This window comes from Symsagittifera roscoffensis, chromosome 8 (genome assembly GCF_963678635.1).
Source record: "Symsagittifera roscoffensis chromosome 8, txSymRosc1.1, whole genome shotgun sequence".
Lineage (NCBI taxonomy): Eukaryota > Metazoa > Xenacoelomorpha > Acoela > Convolutidae > Symsagittifera > Symsagittifera roscoffensis.
Window position 1 is genome coordinate 55,442,209 of NC_087069.1, and position 17,099 is coordinate 55,459,307.

Consider the following 17,099-nt stretch of genomic DNA (forward strand, 5'->3'; position numbering starts at 1 on the left):
CATACATACATACATACATACATACATACATACATACATACATACATACATACATACATACATACATACATACATACATACATACATACATACATACATACATACATACATACATACATACATACATACATACATACATACATACATACATACATACATACATACATACATACATACATACATACATACATACATACATACATACATACATACATACATACATACATACATACATACATACATACATACATACATACATACATACATACATACATACATACATACATACATACATACATACATACATACATACATACATACATACATACATACATACATACATACATACATACATACATACATACATACATACATACATACATACATACATACATACATACATACATACATACATACATACATACATACATACATACATACATACATACATACATACATACATACATACATACATACATATATACATACATACATACATACATACATACATACATACATACATACATACATACATACATACATACATACATACATACATACATACATACATACATACATACATACATACATACATACATACATACATACATACATACATACATACATACATACATACATACATACATACATACATACATACATACATACATACATACATACATACATACATACATACATACATACATACATACATACATACATACATACATACATACATACATACATACATACATACATACATACATACATACATACATACATACATACATACATACATACATACATACATACATACATACATACATACATACATACATACATACATACATACATACATACATACATACATACATACATACATACATACATACATACATACATACATACATACATACATACATACATACATACATACATACATACATACATACATACATACATACATACATACATACATACATACATACATACATACATACATACATACATACATACATACATACATACATACATACATACATACATACATACATACATACATACATACATACATACATACATACATACATACATACATACATACATACATACATACATACATACATACATACATACATACATACATACATACATACATACATACATACATACATACATACATACATACATACATACATACATACATACATACATACATACATACATACATACATACATACATACATACATACATACATACATACATACATACATACATACATACATACATACATACATACATACATACATACATACATACATACATACATACATACATACATACATACATACATACATACATACATACATACATACATACATACATACATACATACATACATACATACATACATACATACATACATACATACATACATACATACATACATACATACATACATACATACATACATACATACATACATACATACATACATACATACATACATACATACATACATACATACATACATACATACATACATACATACATACATACATACATACATACATACATACATACACGTTCTACCCATGATTCGACTCATCATTCGACCCATTTTGGGCCCATGATCCGACTTTGATCGACTTTAGCCTTCGTTTGGCCGTGTGATATCCTACGAGGTATCTTGTTGGAAAACAAAAATATAATTCCGAAGAATTAAATTGGTTCTTGAATAAATAGTTTCCTCTTTTGAGAACTGCTAAGATCTGCATCGATTCATGTTAGTCTGATCTCTCAGCGGTGTACCGAAGGTCTTAGATACCGTGACCTTGGACAATGGTAGAATATAAATAGAATTGCTCACTGAAGGTTACAATAAATTACTTCTATTGCAGTAGCAGTATCACACACAATTTTTTTCTATAATGTAGGAGTAACTTATAATAAAAATAGGAGTTTTTAATCTCAGTTTAAAAGTTTGATAAAAATTTTTCAAATTTCACAGATTTTCAGTTTGATTCTTTCATTTTCATCCAATTCTATTCTCCAGCTAAGGTTCCAATCTACTCCTTCGTCTAAGGAGGCGTAACCGAATTTTTGTCTAAATAGATCTCTTTCTAAGAGCCCCGATCTCGTTTCTATCGGTCTGTCGCTTCGCGTTTTGAAATGTGTTAATCGTCTTCTGTATTCATGCAGAGCAATCTTTGGGAGTGCTCCTTCGGATAGTTTTTCCCCCGAAATTTCTTTGATGGAATGCTTAAACAGGTCACCAAAATGTTGGGAATCTTTGCTCTTTGTTTGACGTCAGCTTCTTCCAACTCCGGTGTCTTCTATGCTGGAGTCGTCTGATGCACCCGTTGGAGGATCTAATCTTTCATCTCATTCGCCCACGGATTGATTTTTTCCTCTCAGTTCATCGGCCACCTTCTTTACTCCCCTTTTATGCACTTGGTCTCCCAGGGTTTCCCATTTTGTCGGCGCAAGATTTCGATTATGGAATTTGTCCATGATATCTTCGGGTTTGCTGGACATACCCTTTTTCTTTAGTTTGCCCTTCTGTTGTTTTCTGTGCGTTGAACTCAATTATGTGTCCTTGTTTGTATTTTCTGCAACTGATTGACTGTTTATCGTTGCCAGCTTTTTTTCCGTGTCTTTTCCTTTTTTTTGTTTCTTCTCGGTTTTTTTCAAAGCGATCTTTTTATGAGCTTTTGGTCCGCTTGACGATCGCGGTCCCTTCTTGTCTGACTTAGCTCTCTTGATGGCCAAGTTCAGGTCCCCCCAGTTTCTGTAGCTCTGAGGTTACGATGGGGTGGGGCGCTGTTGACAACGTTCTATTTGGAATGGCAAGTCGGCCTGCTGCGCATGTCGTTGCAGTTCTTCATCTGAGTCACTCTCCTCCAGTCTTTCCGTTGAGCTGATTTTTTGAGGTTTTTTTCCGTGGCTCTGCAGATGGGCTCTTACTCGAACCTTGTATTGGTTTTGGTTGAAGGCTGATTTTTGCTTCTGCGATGTCTGACTTTCGGTATATGTATCCTGCGGAAGTTTTCACTGTCGACCCTGTTTCGGACGTTATTTTTTCTTTTAGCGGTTTCGTGAATGCCTGGCCAATTTTTTTTAGATTGTCTTTGGTGAATTTGTGGTCTCTTCCTCCTATCTTCAATGAATCACTTCTCCCATGAGTAGATCTTTTCTTTCCTGAGTTCAGGATTGGACTGCCCGCTGCATCATCAGTTCGGCGATTGTCATTTTTCGCGGCGTCTCTGCGTTCTTCGTTCCACCGGGCGTTCACTTCCAACTGTTCTTTGAGTGATTTTGCTCTTTGGCGATCCCGTGCTGTGTTCAGTTGTTACTTGTACATCGGACTCGTGTCTCTGCTGAGTTCCCCCTTTTTCTCGATTTTTATGTTCACCCTGGATTGGTAGATCTTCCTTCTGAGTTGCGAAGCTGTCAACGCTTTTTCGTTCCAGCTGTTGTTTGTCTAAATAGTCAGGTTTGGTTATAAATTTGTAACGTATTATTTTATATTCATTTTTCGAGAGTCTTCCGAAATGTTGCTGAAAAGGAGAAACTTGAATGATTTTCTGTTTATTGCACCGTAGATCACAAAATATTGTGCTGAGACAGAATTTGATTGAACGTTTGTTTTCTTCTAATATTATCACCCCCAGTCTTTTCTTTTTTGTTTGGATGGTTCCTTCAACTAGTCCGCAACTCTTTTGTTCTATGTTATTTTCAATGCAAAATTTTCTAAGTGTTTTCCCTTGAAGCCCGAAAATTGGTCTGAACGAATTGATTCCGGGATGCCGTGTGTAACAATGTGAGTTCGCAAACATTTCACGTACACTTTCTGCTTGTCGATTTTTTTCAATTTGGAGAATCAAATTATAGCTACCAGCAAGTAGATTTTTTCCATTTTGATTTTCTATCGGCCCCGCATAATCTAACTGTATTTCCTGACCCGGCTGCGTAAGTTGTGGTAGTGGTTTGGATGCATTTTTAGGAATAAACTATTTTGCGTTCTTATTATATCTGGTACAACTGCGGCTTTCGTCCGTGAGGTTTACTATGTCTTTGTGCATATGAGGTCACCACAGGTATCGTGAAACTCCCAGCATAGCTTCCTGTCTCGGGTGTCCACGATGTATTCGCTTCAGTACTGCCTGTCGCAGTTATACTGGTACGGCCAGTCGGTTGTACACCAGAATACAGTCGTCTTGCACCGCTATCTGTGTCCACAAAGGATTGTTATTGGATCCCATTAGTTCGAAGCCCTGTTTGTCTCCTCGTTCTACCACCCGTCTGAGCCAATCCATTCAGGTATTTTCCGACGTTAGCTCAGCGAGGAGGTTCTTATCAAATAGCTTCGATAGATTATCCAGTGTGTCACCTCTTGGCTGCTGTGGCAGCTCCTGGCATTCTCGTGTGCTATGTTTACTTCGTCGGGGTGGTTCAATTGTACAGGTCTCTGGTTCGTCTTCTTTATCTTCTGTGGTCGTAAGATCAACTTCGATCACCTGTACATTTGCGTTTGTTTTGGCTGTGCTGGCGACATGCTGATGGACGCTTGTGAATTTTCCTCTGTCGCTGCTTCCAGTTCACGGATGCTGCTTGGCGGTGTACTTGATCCCCCAAACTAGTTGCAAATAGGATAGTAGTCTACTGTCAGCTTTTTTTCGCTGCTCTTCCGACAATTGCCACTTCATTCGGGACTGGTGTCGCGTCTCACTTTCTGAGCTGCCTCTGTTTCTTTGGCTCCCTCTAATGAATTTTATCGTTCTCTTTAGCGTCTCTGTGACCTCTTCCTCCCCAGACATATCGTTCGTATATTTTCATGGAACGATTCCACCGCGGGTTCATTCTGCCCTCCTCCCTGTCTGCACTTTTCCATTGTTCATGTGTTGAGTTTGACCACCAATCGCATGATTGTTTTGTGTACTTTCTCTCGTCCAATTCTTTAGATAAAATCGTCTCTGTTTTTTTTTCTGAAAATTGGATTGTTTTTGCAGTATTGCCTCTCGGCTGTTTGCAGGGTTGAAAATGAAAGAAAATGTTTGATTTCGTTGGAGAGCTGCTGTTTAGCTGTTTGGACGGCCGCGAAAACTGATTTAGGTCGTTCCGGTCGAGCTTTTTTTGTTTTTGACCATTTTTGTTGCCATAACAACCCCGAGGGTATGAGTTATTTTCTACGTTTCTTCTAAAATAATCTAGAATGTTTTCGTTCTGCTTTGGACAATTGTTTTCTAGCCTAATGTTCATGCAGTCTAAAGTTTTGTGAAAGGATTAAATTGTTGCCACTACAAAGTTTTCGTCTTATTCGAATTCGGGCCATAGATCATCATACGGGTCACGCAAAAAACAATCGACAATCCCGATGTCCTTACCTGGAATATGAATTATTTTGAATTGATAGGGCAATAATCTTTTGACCCACCGGGTCAACTGGGATTGATACGTTTTGTTTGTTTTTTTTCCCATCCAGGGCTGATGTTAGGCCTTTATGATCCGTTGCAATGGTAAATTTGTTTCCGATTAGTTAATGTTTGTACCTTTCAACTGCCCAAACATTGCAAGTAGCTAAATCGTTTGTAGAGTAATTTTTTCTTGTACATGTAGGTACCTGGATGCGAACAAGATTGGAGCCCACGCTCCATTGTCTAATTTTTTTTCTCAAGGGTGGCCACTATGAGGTTACATTCCTTTTCCGACTTGTCCGAATTCTCCATTATGTTACTTACTTGCTGTGATCTGCGCATTTTCGGGAAACGGTTAGGTTTCCGGCAGTTCTTGCAGGTTTTCCCCATTGCCGGACAAGATTTCAAAACCCCTGGTCAAATGCACGTCCATATCTAGTGGCTCTTGCTTGCTTTTCTCACCTGAATTGTAATTAGTACTCGTCCCTGCAACTGTTGCTGCATTCGTCTTTTGAAATGCCATTGTGGCCAATTTACTATGTTCGAATTTTATGGCTCTTTTGAGGACTTCCTCGGGCGCAATTGTTTCAAAAATTAGGGTGTCTTGTAAAGCCATCGTTTTCATCTTAGATATTAACAAGTCGCGAACGATTCCGTCCCCTAAAGTTCCCAACTCCGATATTGCCACTTGAGCAGTTAGCGCAGCGTTGAATTCCTCTAGCGTCTCGCCTTTTCCTGCATTTTTGATAAGAGTTTGTACCTTATTACGCAGAGTTTGCTACGCATTTCACGTTCTGCAATGAAATTGATACACGTTCAGCGATTTCCTTGAAGGAAATTTTAGATATTTCTACATGAGGGTTTTTTGTAAGAACCTCTTCATCCCTTTCGTTCCGAGGGATAGGAATAGTCTTGATACAAGCTTCTTTTCTAATAGTGAAAGTTTTGGACAACCCTTGGCTCACGTGCTCTTCTCTCTTCGTTCTCAAGTGTCACTCGGTCTCTTGCTAATTTGTCTGAGATCTTTGACTGTTCTCGCAGTTGCGTCTTCTCCATCTCGTGGTATTTCTGGTCTTGATGGTAGTTCTTCCAGTATTTTTTTTGGTCCTCTAGCATAATCTCTGGGTTAACGTTTTCCTTTACCGTGATTGCCATTAGAAGTTGCACTAACCAGATTTTTAATTGCCACGGTGGGTCCAAATTCGCTGAAGACCAAAATACTGGTACTTCCATATTAGTGCGATTGTCCTGAACTGAGAATTCTGCTGGCTGCACATGTGATATCCTACCAGGGTGTGTTGAAAAACTGAAATTTAATTCCGAAGAACTAAATTGTTTCTTGAATAAATAGTTTTCTCTTTTGAGAAGTGCTTAGATCTGCATCGATTCATGTTAGACTGATCTCTCAGCGGTGTACCGAAGGTCTTAGTTACCGTGACCTTGGACAATGGTGAAATATAAACAGAATAGTTCACTGAAGGTTCCATCAAATTTCTGCTATAGCAGTAGCAGTATCACAGACCGTCCTAATTAGAGACGAGTTTGTGATGTTGTTCGACCGTTTCGGTCCAATCATGAGTCTAACACCTCAGCCCGGGTTTGAAAGTTTTGAACAATCTGTGACGGTTGGGTTTGATGCATTTCAGCGACAACATGCATAGAACCCAAACGACTACCAAAGTATCCGAGCATCGCATTGTTTCATATTATATTGTCGGAGAGGGAGGGTTGTTGGGTTATTATCATCATCCCGAGTTGACTTCGCATTGTAGTCTATCACCCTGCTGAGACTGTACTGCTCATGAATGATGGATAAAAGGACGCTGGTCAGGGACTGAAACAGCGATCGCTATCTCTGCGACCACAATCCGGGCTGGCGTTGAAGGTTCGTCATTATTTATTACGTGGCTATTCTATCGTCCCCAACAAATACAAACTTTAATTTTCCCGTGTAATGCTTGTTGTTACAAAGCTGTATAAAAAAATTGTTTGCAGCAGGGTTATTGGGCTAACAATAGTACCACGTGAACAAAAGTGGAAAAAAACAGGCTCTTTACTTTTCACCCACTTTTAAATCTCATTTTTAACGCTGTTAAAGTGCATTAGAATTTGGCATGTTGAACAAACTAACTGTTGTAATTTTTGTCGCTAAAAGTGTTCGCAGATTTTATGTGCCTCAAAATAACCTCCACGTGTTCTCTGGAGAGAAATTCTCCGCGGGGCTCCCTAACTGCACAAATCTGTGGGTGAGTTGTAGCCTCTGTTTTTGGGTCAGATTCCAACGGTTTACGGTGTCTTTGATTTCTTCGTAGGCTGCCGTAACTGGGCCCTCTGACGAGTTTTCAGTCGATTGAGAATCATCCTGAACTGAAACACAAACTGAATCATCTTCAACAACAAATTTTTTTAAAGTTTTTTTTAAATGCATCGCGAATATCAACCCCCGGGCTGAGTTAACAGGAAACATCATCGCTGATTCAGAGATATCTCAGTTTTGTAGAAAAATTTGTGGCTAATTCAGGCATATCCCAGTTTTATGAAATTTCTAGCGATAGTTCAGGGTTAATTCATGGCTATTACTCGCAGCGATAATCATGGACAATTTCGCCATGAAAAATCCATGTATCAGCATTAAATAAATTTAAAAACTTTGAATTGATTTCAAAGTTTTGTTACAAATCGTTACAATGGTAAAAATCGTTAATTTGGTCTTAAAATGAAACACTTGTTAAAACCAACTACTGAAAAAACCTTAAAATGCAGTTTGCTTGGCGAAAAAAAGAAAATGTGTTAGCTTTGGTAGTTAAAAAGCTTGCGCAACTGAACACTATAAAGCTAGAGAGAATTTAGAAATCATTATTTTTGGTAAGTTAAAAAAATGGAAGTTAAACTATAAACCAAATGTTTCACTCCCATTCATTGTTATCGGTTAAACAATTTGGTGTTTAAGGATCTGCCGTTCGACAAAGAACCAGTTAGAAAAAATGTTGCGCTGAGGGAGAAAAACGAGCGATTCGAGACGGTTTTCTTGAAGGCTTTGATTACTCAGGTCTCAAAGATTTCAAAGAAAATATTAGAAACCTAATTCTGAAAGGTCGAAAAGCTCAGTATCGGTCTCCACAAGTGAAAAACGTTTCTCATAAAAAAGTTTTTTTTTAAAGTGTTCGATCTCGAGTAGTTATTAAATTCATGTGCGAGTTTGACGCGATAAAGTTTCGGAACTTTGTGCAAATGAACTCGGATCTTCTGTTGAAAGGTACGAAAATACGAACAACAGACAATGTTACACAAGAACGAGTGTCGGTTGGGGAATCGTACCCAATTTGTGAACCAGTTTGTGAGCTGGAGTAAAAAACTAGCATCTAGAAACTTCAGGATCATTGATACATTATTTAAAAATTAACTTGACTTTTCTGATGTTTGTAATTTTCCTATAAAATGACTGAAATTCTCTCGAAGTTTTTCATGGCTAGTCAAGAATTTTCCAGGAATGAGATACCCTCAGTTCGTAAGTCTTCAGATTTTTTCAGTGAAGTGAAAAACCATTGTTTTCTAAAGTTTTTTTGGCTTTTCTCGAAAAGTGGCCTATCAAATCTGCAAGGCCCAATTTTTTCCAACTATAACTAATGGTCCTCGTAAAAGTCACATGTTTCTTTTTTGACTGTTTTTTTGGATGTTTTTACACTCTCTCGAAAACAATTATCTCGAATCTAAGATTATAACTTTAACTAAAAATATAGGTTGTAGGGAGTTCCCTGCATAAACGGTTATGCCGAAAATTTTTTGCAAAAAAAGTTATGAATCTCAAAATTTGTTTTTTGACTTTTGACCCTTTTTTACAATCATTCGTTTCTCGCAAACAGCGCTCTCAAATTTGATGTTTTGATTTCAACCGCAAGAATAGAAAGTGAGGAGCGTAACTCTAAGCGATTTTGCTTAAGTTTTTGATCTTTTTTGAGTTTAAAATTTTTTTTTTGGTTTTTCTGGAAAATTGCTCTTCCAAAGCTAAAATTTAGGTTTCAATGGAAGAAATGGCTTGTATATGCTCCACAGCATGAGCAGCATATCCCAAATTTTTGTACATGGAAAGTGATGACACTCAGAAAAATCAAAGTTTTGGTTTTCTGAAGGCTTTTCAAATTTTTGAATTTTCGTCTAGAATTAGTCTGAAAATTTAGTTGGAATAGAGAGACAGTGTGTTAATTAGTCCAAATTTTTATGCTCGAAATTTTATGAACTGAAATGTCGAAATTCTAATTTTTTAAATATTTTTCGGCTTCTCTCGAAAAGTATGCTTTTCTCATATCTGAGTTTTTGATTTCAATCAAATGAACTGGTTGTGAGAAGCTCTTCTGCATAAACTTCTACGCTCAAGTTTTTCTTTCATGCAAAAACTTTGGACCTCAAAAAAAATAAATGTTTTCGACTTTTGACAAATTAAACTTTTTGATTTGTCTCGAAAACTACCATCCCAAAGAGAGATTTTGGCTTCAGTAAAAACTGCATATTGTGATTAGTTTCACGGCCTGGGTGGCTCAGCCCAAATCTATGGATTTGAAATCAATCGAAAAAAGGTTGTGAGCAGATCCCCTGCTCCCCTCTACACAAAAAATCATGGACCTCTGAAAAGCCAATTATTTGGTTTTTTGACCGTTTTTTGATCGTTTTTGACTTTCATCGATAACTAACATCCTAAATATCTAGTTTTGAAGTCAATTGAAAATTTAGGTTGTGAAGAGTTTTCCTGTATAAGCGGCGACTTCAAATTTTCTAACAACAAAATGTTATGGCCCGATGTATTGATTTTTTGGCCGTTTCTTGAATTTTTCTGACTCTTATCGAAAACTAGACAACCGAATCTGATATCAAGAATTTAGTCGTTGCATCAGATTGTGGGAAGCCTCCGTACATAAATGGCGATCCCTTAATGTTTATACGAAAAATTTTATTAATTCTCAAAATTTTCATTCTTATTTTATTCGAGAAACAACTAGGCGTTTGGGTGAAGCCCAATTTTGAACTTTGTGATAAACTATTTCACGCCGCATCAGCACAACAAGACCTAAAATTATTAAACTGGTACCTCCAGCTTTAGCTGTGTCCCTAGTTTAGTATGAACTTTGTCCAATTTGGAGTTCCGAGCGTGAATGAAAAGATCCGAAAACCCAAGAGATTTTGTTCGACTATAGTTTTTGTTCGACCTAAATTGCGACAAAAAACGGACCTCAATCGATTCTTCCGATCAATTAATGAGTCGAACATCATAGCCCTGGGGGGTGGGCTCAAGTTACCTGATGCATTTGAGTGTGCAGTGTCTGCAGTGTTGTGATTGGCCTCCTCCTCCTCCTCCCATAAGGAGCGGAAAGCTATAAGATTATTAGCTTGTGAAGTGATGTCTGTTGTTTGCTTCCACTGAGGCGCACTCTGTTCACATGCTTGGTTCGCAGCCGAGGAGCCGAAAGCTCCCCTTTCTAGAAAACACGCGGCCAAACACTCTCATGTTCGGCTCTTTTCCAGTTTCCCACCCCCTCGTAAAATTAGAAAATTAAGCTGATCAAAGATTGTTCACACGGGATTTTGCATGTAAGAATGTTGTATGAACTTGTTCACCTGTTCACGCTCACACTTTTTTATGCAGTTTATAAGGTCATTTTAAATTGATTTTATATATTTTATTTCTTAAAAATCAAAGGGGAACTGGAAAAGAGCCACATGTTCTGATTCAAACCAAGTTATTTGTTTTTGGCTCGCTTCGGCCGCAACCTCCAGTGTTTTTTCTCGCATTTCAACGTTCAAAGTTTTTTCGTATAAGCCCCCCTCCAAAAAAGTATAGCCCTTTACCTGGCGGCTGCAACGATGAAAAAGTTTGCAATCATTTCTGCTAGCACAACTTCTGATCAGTTAAAGATAAGAATTACTGTTACAAGGACTTAAAATATTCTCAACAGACGCCTAAAAGCGTTATAGACGTTTAAAAAACGTACATTTTACTAGCATCTGTTATGGGTACTATAAATTCACGTTTTGGCGCATTTTTCTCCATTTGTTTGATAATTTTTATTTAATTTTGCTTACAATTTTCGGAGAAATTTTTGTCTCAATTTTCGATAGTTGACATTTTGTTGCAGGTAACTTAGTTTCAAAATGGTCAAGTTTTTTTTTTAATTTTGAAGATTTGCGCACGTGACTCCTTGCCTGGCTATTCGTTTCCGACAGGTTCGCTGTTACCCATCAGCCTCCCCCCCTCAATGGCAACATAATTTGGCTCTTTTTTCAATTCCTCGTTAAAGTTTTTCTGAAATTCAATTTATGAAAGACTAGTTAAAACGGATTATAATCTAAACTGAAATAAGACTGCTCGTATCAGGGTGAAGCCTTGAATGTTCCGACGGCCGCTTAAAGTTTATAGAGGAGTAATAACAATAAAAACTTGAATGTAATAAAAAAAAATGAATTTTTTTTTCAAGTTTGTGATTTTTTGTGAAAACAGTCACCCCACTAGGCATATAAAGTACAAAAAGATAAATTTCGCTCCTTGTAACAAATCAATTATGGTAGAGAAGCTTCTTTAAACCAATTTGGAGAGGTTTCTAAGACTAATTAACTCTCCGCTTATGCAATAATACCGCGAATTTAATTGTTCCAAATTGACCAAGCAGTCTTTAAACCTCATTAATTATACAAAAAAAAATCTCAGGTGATACATCTTTTCAATTGTAAGCTCAGGACAACAAACGTTTTTGAATGATACAAAAAATTCTGTCAAAATGGCTAGCTAAATAGTTGAAATTTCTCTGAAGAAAAAACACCCACCCAGAGCTCAAATAATCCGTAATTTTCGCAATTTTGAAACTAATTGTGTTAGTAGTATTGTACTGTGTCCCAGAACCTAAAGAGAAGGGGGGTCCTTCCTAAGAGGGGGGTATTCCCGTAAAGCAAAATCCTAGGAAAGGGGTCCTTAATTTTCCCGAGGACCCTGATCCTAGGATTTTGTAAAACGAAAGAAATTTTCCACCAAAAAAGCAGAAGACCCTCTACTTAGGGTCTTGCTAAGCTTAGGTTAACAACAAGGGACACTATCAACATTTTTCTATTTCCATTTTTGGTGGTCCTTATTATTGGTTTTGGTTAATTATATGAATCATATTAATTGTTATATTTGTTTCGGGCAAATGAACTTTCGACATAGTTGAAATTTTTTAGTGAAAGATGTATTGACTTTTTTGGTATATCGTAAAACTCACCGGCGATTTGGAAATGTGTCGGTTAGGAAATATTACCCACTTCATGAACCACTTCATGAACCAGCTGGAGTAAAAACTAGCAACTAGAAACTTCATGATCAATCATGCATTATTTAAAATTTGATTTCACATTTCACATTCTCACGAAATTTGTCATGGTTAGTCAGGAGGTTTCCAGGAATGAGATACTCTTATGTCGTAGGTCTTCAAAATTATTGCAGTGAAGTGCAAATCCACTGATTTCTAAAAAAATTTTTGGCGTTTCTCGAAAAGTGCCCTATTTTTTCCTACTGAAATTAATGCTTCTCGTAAAACTCACATCTTTCAATTTTGAGAGTGTTTTGAACGTTTTTTTTTTCTCGAAAACAACTATCTCGAATCTAAGATTGTAACTTGAACCAAAAATATAATTTGTTTGGAATTCCGTGCATAAGTGAATATGCCGGAAAGGTTTTTGCAATTTTTTGATTTTTGACTTTTTATGTTCTCTTTAATTTTTGCGGAAACAACGCTCTCAAATCTGACGTTTTGATTTCAACCGCGAGAATAGAAAGTGAGGAGCATAACTGCTAAACGAAGGGGTCCTTAATTTTTCCGGGGACCCTGATCTTAGGATTTTGTAAAAGAAAGAAATTTTCCACCCAAAAAGCAGAAGACCCTCTACTCAGGGTCTTGCTTAGCTTAGCTTAACAACAAGGGACATTATCAAAACTTTTTCTAATTCCAATTTTTGGCGCCCTAATTATTGTTTCTGGTTAATTATATGAATCAGATTAATTGTTATATTTATTTCGGGCGAATGAACTTTCGACATAGTTGAAATTTTTTAGTGAAAGATGAATTGCCTTTTATGGTATATCGTTAAAATTCACCGGCGATTTTGCCAGCGTAGCTTAAATGTTGGCAGCAGTAGACTAATTCCTAAATTTGAGCTATTTTTTATGATGAAAAGGCAATAAAAGGAAATTACTCTCCAAAGGCGGCGGTCGTTTCTGGACAAAATATACCAAATGATAAAATTGTTGAATTTTGAAAAAAGAAAAAAGAAGTTGAAGGGATTTTGCTGTAGAAAAGTGAAGATAGAGATAATTTGGTGTACTGAAGATATTGATAACGAACAATTACAGTTGAGAGTGTCTTCAACCACGGAAAAATATTCGTTTTTCAAACTCTGTAATGAACGCTCGTGTTTGTCGAAAAGGTAAAGAAAGTTTCAAAGAAAGAACAAGAGTTAAATTTAAAAGGACAGTTTCATTTTTGGGAGCATCAACAAATCACTCGGTGCAATTCTACAAAACAAAAATTTGGAACAGTGAGCGATCTAAAAATAGATTATTATGAAAACTTATTTGACTATTCGTTTGATTTCAAACAATTTGTGTTGAAAAATCATGGAGAGAAAAAGCCATTCATGTTTTAGCAAGCTATCAAAATACAAAAAAACTTCCGGTTGTTTATTTGAAAATTTACCTCTTTCATTCCTCGTTTTGATTGCCGTCGTATTTTCGTCGCGGAGCCAAGTCATGAACGCACTTGCTCTAGACGTAGAGACTTTCTTTCTCTCTGTTCATGGATGGCTACTAAGGCGTTGCTTGTCGCTACGCTCCTCGGGAACGCCTCCGCGGGTGTAGTAACATTTTTTAATACAAAAGAGCAAAAGAAAAACAATATTTAAAACTTGAGATTCTTCTCCATGATGATTTCACAAACAAAGTGTTTGTATCATTTTCGATACAACCATACCCACTTAAATTTATTTCAATGGCTCTAGAAAACTCAGCAGCATTTTCACCATTCAAAATGTTTGTGAAGCGTTCAATTGTTAGGCTAGTAATCATGTCAGGAATTTGAACAAAATTAGTCTGCGAGCCGAAGCAAACTGGAGGCAATCGACTGCAAACTGGAACACCACTAATATCTAGATTGTTGATAGAGTTATAGTTCACAGTTTTTTTCAATTTTTCCATCAGAGGTCCAGACATTTGATACTTGGAGCAACTAAAAATTAAAAATTTGAATGTAGAGAGAAGGCAGAGGACGACGAAGGCTTTTGAAGTCACTTTGTTTAGTGTATTGGTAGACTCTTTTGTAACTTCAACCAGCACATGGTAATGTTTTTCGTTGTCAATCGAGTGATTGCAAAAATCCGATTTATTCGAGTGGGAGGATACCGCATCTCTTGCATTTGAAGCGAAGCCGGAGAAATTGGGTTCATGATTCAAGCTGAAAACTTTGTAATTTTTACGGAATTGTTTGAAATAATCAGGGGATTGCTCATACATTGCTTCAACCATGGCTTTGTAGTTTCAATTAATTAACGAGTTACTAATGTTACCTAACCCGACAGTTATCATCTTTTTTACTTTTGCATTCCTTTCCCGAGCATGAAAACTCTTTAGGTTTGCTTTGTTTTTTTTCTAAAACAAAGCAAATCTAGTTTTTCAGTCACGTTGGATATTTTTCGTCAATCTATTGATTTTTGCGTAGTTGTCCGCCAAGGACTTGAATTCACCGGTTGATAAGTTTTTTCCCCTGTAGATACTTGAAAATTCCCTCTTCGTCTTTTTTTGTACAATTTGATAGTTATATAAGTACGAGTACTCTAACTAAACGTTTACCATTCGAAGATATATCCCAAAAATCATCGAAATAGTCAACATCGGTTTCAAGAGAAGCGTGCATTATAAATAATTTTTAGTGTGGAATGTTGAAGAAGGACTGATAACAGTATACAAAACAGATCATGCGCTCCCAAAATTAAAATGTATATGACAACTTTACGGGCCTGTTAAGCCGTAATGTTAAAACCTAAACATCAAGGATATAATATCGTTAACGATAAACGACAATTTATATGGGTATTCAGTTGCTTTTTCCCCGGGTATACTCTAAAAACGATTGCAGTCATCCATGAACACAGAGAGAGAGAACGCCTCCTCGTCATGACTTGGCTCCCGGACGAAAATACGACGGCAATCAAAACGAGGAATGGACTACAAAAAGTCATATATTGCTACCGTATAGTATATTGTCATAACTTCCTTCCTGATCAACCCATCTACTTTGACAGAATCGAAAAAAATGAACGAGAGTTGCACTATTATTGAGAGCTATCCGGCATTAGTAAAAACTGAGACAAACGACACAATCTCGCTCGAGCAGTCACCCAGAAAAATTCTCTTCGCGTATCATTGGGAGTCAATCCCGTTGTATGAAAATCATCAGCAGAGATGTACTTGTGCTCATGCAGAGAGTGAAGCGATATTCCGACAGCAATGTCTCCCGAGTCGTTTGTTATGGGATCAGTTACAACTCCAGAACAATTATTTCCTATTCAGATGCTTGGACGACAGAGAATGCCGAGACAACTGATCTAGTCACCCCAGATTTAGTTCAAGAAACGCCTCCAAATGCAGCTTTCTATGCCCCAAAAAGGAAAAAATACAGTTTCGAGAGTTATAATAACTTGAACAAACATTTTTCTTTTGTTTCATTTCTTATTCCACAGGTTTCGTATTTTCATTTTTGTTTGTGTTTTTAAACTTGTATCGACATGACCATGTGTATATTGTTTCTCTCAGATTTTATCTCGCCTAGTACAACAATTAATTGCTCTTGAAGTTTTCAGCAAAATGTTAGAACAAAACTTAAAAAAAGTTGAAATCGAGAATAATTTTACGCCAAAAGTGTTGTTTAGGAAAGATTAAGAGGTGAAGAGACATAGCAAAGTCTCAAAAAGATGATGCAATTGCGGTTCACTGAAGAGAAGTGTAGATATTTTTGAGTATTTTGCTTTCTTTTCAAAAGAAAGATAAATGTGGAAGGGTCCAACAGTTTCAAGTTGGTAGTCCAACCATTTTTTGGCTTTTTTTCAAACACTCTCTGATCTCTCTCTCTCTCTATCATAATACTTTGTGTCCGCTGGGTTCAGCCAGGTTTTATGCAAAGTAACAAAGAGTGTTTTAAGCCAAAAATTTGCCTTTTATTACGTTTACATACAATGCTTTGCGTTGTAACTGATATTTTTTGGTAAAAAACGTGAAAAACTGATAATTCATTTTGTTTTTCAAAAATGAACATAACCCTTAACACTGCTCAGAAAATTTTGGCAAGTTGATTGATGTTAGTTTGAATATATTTGGAGACACAAAATTTTTCATCAATTATTTTTTACACAAAAATCAGATGTTCTTAGAAAATTACAATTTTTAAGCGTCTACTCGCATTGATTTGACTATAATCCTTTTTTAATTTCCACGCATGGTTGCCCTAATGTGGTATCAGATAGCTTCTAAAAGTTCATATCACATATTTAAACGAATATAAAATGAGAATTAAAACTTTACGGTAGAAATGACGGAAAAAACTTTTTTACGGTAAAAAATACAGAAAATAATTATGTTTTTTTTTCAAGTTTTGAACACGACCAAAAGAATT